The sequence below is a fragment of the Mustela nigripes genome, chromosome 1, assembly GCF_022355385.1.
Source record: "Mustela nigripes isolate SB6536 chromosome 1, MUSNIG.SB6536, whole genome shotgun sequence".
NCBI lineage: Eukaryota > Metazoa > Chordata > Mammalia > Carnivora > Mustelidae > Mustela > Mustela nigripes.
This window is the reverse complement of record NC_081557.1, coordinates 228,863,284-228,868,386: the sequence shown is the minus strand read 5'-3', so window position 1 is coordinate 228,868,386 and position 5,103 is coordinate 228,863,284. Positions and strand designations below refer to the sequence as shown.

Below are 5,103 nucleotides of genomic sequence, written 5' to 3'. Positions count from 1 at the left end.
TCACCATTTGCAAGTGAACTATCAGATCTGTATAACTTTGTATGCTATGCAATAATTCTGTTTTAATAAGCCACTCCTAATTCTTTAAAAACCACCATCAAGATAAATGTGACCACATAATTAATTCATGATGATGACCTTATTCCTCTTTGAGGATAACCCACCACATACTATTTTCTTTTCCCTATTTTGCCTTATATTGTTACACAGGCTTTCAGGTAATCCAATGTTTGTAAGTTTCAGAATCCATACATTTGGAAAATATAGCTTTGTATAAAGTGTTCATATTGTTTGTGTATAATGATACTATATAAAATGATTTGTTATGTGCATTGGGAAGAACTCTTTTATCTGAAATAGTCATAATAATCTTGGGCTGGAAAAGGATGAAAAGGAAAGAAAAAGAGGGGATAAAACTTACTGAAAACCAGGTGCTGTGCACAGGTGTTCCAGGATTTTATGTGCTTTAGATAGTTTAATACAAAAGAACTCTATTTGAATGCTTTAATATATGGACCATGCCTGGTACATACCAGTTATTAAATAAATGTGAGATTCCTTGCTCTTTCTTTGATTGAAAGATTTAATTTATTCCTGCTTTCTTACATATTGAGAAAAAAAATTCCAATGTACCTTTCCATGATTTAGAATTATTTACATTGGATGGGTGCCTGGGTGGCTCAATTGGTTACACCTCCCACTCTTGATTTTGACTCAGGTCATGATGTCAGGGTGATGAGATCCAGCTCCACATGGGGCTTTCACTGGGCAGGAGTCAGCTTCTGTTCTTCTGCCTCTTCCTCTTTCCCTCCCATATTTCCTCAGGTTGGTGTACTATCTCTCTCTCAAAATAAACAAACAAACATACATACATACATACATCTTTTAACATAAGTAAATAAATAAAATTATTTACACTGGAGTCCAGAGCCCCAGAGTCCCAGTGGTTCCTACCACCGTCCCCCAATTGCCCACCTGCTCTTTCCTTTCAACATGGCAGATGCCACTGCATCCTTTGCCAAGGACTTCCTGGCAGGTGGAGTGGCTGCAGTAGTGCCCAGAGAGGAAGTCAAGCTGCTGCTGCTGCTGCAGGTGTAGCATTCCAGCAAGCAACTCACAGGGGCGTAATAGACTGTGTGCTTCATATTCCCAAAGAGCGAGGATTCCTGTCCTTCTGGAGTGGCAAGTTAGCCAATGTCATCAGATACTTCTCCACCCAGGCTCATCACTGTGCCTCCACAGATAAATGCAAGTAGATCTTCCTGGGTGTTGTGGACAAGAGAACCCATTTTTGGCACTACTTTTGCAGGGAACCTGGCATCAGGTGGTGCCATTGGAGCCACATCCTTTTGTTTTGTGAATCCTCTTGATTTTGCTAGAGCCCACCTAGTAGCTGATGTGGGCAAAGCCAGAGCTGAAAGGGAATTCAGTGGCCTTGGTGACTGGTTACAATCCACAATTCTGATGAGATCAAGTGGCCTATACCACAGCTTTAATGTGTGTGGGGTATTATTATCTACCTAGATGCTTACTTAAGTATCTATTCTACTGCAAAGAGAACGCTTCCAGATCTTAATGCTCAGATCTTCATCAGCCAGATGGCAGCACAACCCCTCACAGTGGTTGCTGAGTTGAATTTCTATTCATTTGACATCCTCATTGTCCTATGATGATGTAGTCAGGCAGCAGAGGAACTGACATCATGTACACAGATATGCTTGACTACTGAAGGAAAACTTCTTGGGATGAAGGATCCAAAGCTTTTCAAGGTGTATGGTCCAGTGTTCTCAGAGGCATGGGTGGTGTTTTTTTTTTTTGCTTGTCTTGCATGATGATATCAAGAAGTTCACATAAGTTATTTCCTAGTTTTCTATCCCCCTGTGAACAGGCATGTTGTATTATATAGCATAGCTTAAGCATTCTTGACAGATGATTAACTGTCTTTACCAACAGCAACCATTCACTGGTTGAAAATGGGAAGCAAATTGGGTTCTCTGCTCAGCATGGAGCCTGCTTCCTCCTCTCTCTCTCTCTGCCTGCCTCTCTGCTTACTTGTGATCTCTGTCAAATAAATAAATAAAATCTTTAAAAAAAAAAAGAAAATGGGAAGCAATAATATTCATCTGACCAGTTTTCTCTTAAAGCTGCTTCAATGATGATGGAAATCAATTGTATTTTTTATTTCAGTCACTCTTGATAAATGAATTTCAAGGAAAAAAGTATCTAAAATATAAGAAAATAAAATTATTTACATTGGATATTTTTCAACCTCCTTCATTATTATTTTCTGTAATTCTTTAGATTTGGTTTAAATTATTTTTCATTCTTCTCCCATTGCTTGATTAATGCATTTATTCTGAAGCATAGAGAAGCACAAGAATGTATACATTAATTTAAACTAGATGGCTTCCTTTCACTTTTAACTTTCTAGTAATGTTGAATAGAGTGGTGGTGTGATTTTTAGTGGCCTATTCCATCCATAAGTCATTTATCAGACTTAAGAAACCTTATTAATTCTGTAGCTCTTCCTGTAAAACAGTAATATCTACTCTATTTTCTTCAAATTAATTTCACTAAAATTAACTCTACTTCCCTAAAGTCAGGAAAATTTTAGTTGAATCTTAATATTTTTCATCTTTTCTACCTCTGAGTTCTTAATAGGCAACTGAAATTAAATGTAATATATAAAGAAACTGAACTCCTAGATGAACACCCTTGTTCAGGATTTATAAGGACTTCAATTTTAACTCCATATTTGATAAGTTTAACATAGGGTTAAATCAAAGGTGACTATTTTATTTTATTTTATTTTTTTTTTTTTTTTTTTATTTGACAGAGGAGAGAGATCACAGTAGGAGAGAGGAAGGGAAGAGATCACAGAGAGTGAGGAAGGGAAGCAGGCCCCCTGCCGAGCAGAGAGCCCGATGTGGGACTCGATCCCAGGACCCTGAGATCATGACCTGAGCTGAAGGCAGCGGCTTAACCCACTGAGCCACCCAGGCGCCCTCAAAGGTGACTATTTTAAAAAGGTTTCCATTCTTCTATAGTAAGTCTAATCCTTTACATGTTATATTCTGTAAACATGCCAATAACTTTGGAGGAATGTCAAGTACACCAAAGTGATTGATTTTTTTTAAAGAAAGGTGCTTATAGAATAGTTTTTATTATAATAGGTGGAAAATTAAGCCTACAATAAAATTTTAAATATAGTAATTTCTATAGTTTATGTAAATGTAATGTATTACCTAACATTCAAAATGTAAGTACATGCCATAGTAAAAGTTTATACTATATTAAAATACTATAATTTCCCACTTTTCAATATGTAAAATATTTTTCTACATTTGCTTATTATTTGCTAACTTCTAAAGCAAAATACATTTCCTGGGTGCTCAGGTAGGAAGCCTTTATTGTAATATTATTTAAATATGTACACATAAAAGCAGAAATAAACTGATAATGCTTAAACAATTTACTGAACAACAAAACCAATGTAGTTTTCAAATTAAAAGTGAGCAATACTATAAAACCAATAAATTTATAAACTGTTTTGTTGATGTGCTGAAATGAACTACTGAAAATACATATAGTAGTGACCTCTGTGACATAGGTTCATTTAACCTGACCATGCTTATATTTCTAATTGTAAGATGCTGGATAAATTATTTCTCAATTTTCTTTGTTTATTCTATGAAAAAAAAATGCGCAATTTTTCCAAAGTGCCAATATTCAGCCGTCACCTAGCAGAAACCCCTTTGTACCATACAAAGTTAATAACTTTCCCATATTACCTCTTGATAATTTAAATGGTACTCCTTGGCTAGTGATTAAAATAAAAAAAAAGAGATCACACACACACACACATACACACACACAGAAGAAAAACCTCATGGTAATATTTGATAGTAATCAGTCTGATGTTCAACAAAGATGTCAGTTAAGCATCTGCCTTTGGCTCAGCTCATGATCCCAGGGTCCTGGGACCTAGCTCTGCCTTGCTCAGACTCCCTTTTCAGGGGGAAGCTGCTTCTCCCTCTCCTCTGCCTCTTCCTGCACCTCATGCTCCCTCACGTGCACACAATCTCTCTCAAATAAATAAATAAATAAAATCTTTTAAAAAAAGACATAGGTGATAGATAGATATAGATAACTATGAGAAGTGCATATGCTTATCATTTACATTTTAGAAAATTAAAAATAAATATTCAAAAATTCCTGGACGGCAGGACAACTGTGGACTTCTAGGTGCCTATGAACCTTGAGAACCATGCATATCATCATCTTGCTACTTTTGTACTTGCTACAAATGGCAAGTGGTGAATCTCAAGTCAGTATTTATAATTAAAGGAAGGCAGAAAAAGAGGTATTGGAAATGTATGAGTCTTGAATGACATTGTGACCCAATAACATATACTCTATATTTATATGTCACAAAAGTGTTTTTCATGGTGTTTGAAATTTGAGAGGATATATAAACACCTGAGTCAGAAAACTAACATTGATTAGATAATCAACTCTTGAAATAAATTACCATAATAGAAATGTTTAAAGATATTCCACTAAGATGAAAGGACACAGTCAACTCTATGTGTGTCTGTGTATTTTATGAGCACATTGGATTTACTTTCCTGCTTCTGTCATCCTTAGTTTGTTGACTACGTACTCTGAATTATCTGACACAGTCCCAATTTCAAAAAACATGTTTCCAAACATGTCCCAGTTGTATTTCCTACTGTGGGATGTTTCAAATATCTTTCATCACAACATCATTTTAATGAAAACATAAATTTTATTCTAATAAATAGTTTAAAACTATAGAAAATGATCTTTCTAAATCCTTAGGGAAAAAATAACCTAATACTTTAAAAAAAAGGTTTCAATCTGAATGCAAAAACTTCTTTGCGGTTCAGACAGTTCACTAAAGCCCTGGGTTGTGGACAGAGGACAGAAATGCAAACAGCTTTCGCACATTGAGGTCGTTCATCCATTTTGAGTCTATTTTTGTGTGTGGTGTAAGGAAATGGTCCAATTTCATTTTTCTACATGTGGCTGTCCAATTTTCCCAGCACCATTTATTGAAGAGGCTGTCTTTTTTCCACTGGA

At 35.7% G+C, this 5,103-nt stretch overlaps 1 pseudogene; it reads left to right on the top strand.

The window, feature by feature from the left end:
• The first annotated feature begins 993 nt into the window (after positions 1–993).
• Positions 994–1,854, top strand: LOC132015364 (ADP/ATP translocase 2-like; annotated as a pseudogene).
• The last annotated feature ends 3,249 nt before the right edge of the window (positions 1,855–5,103 follow it).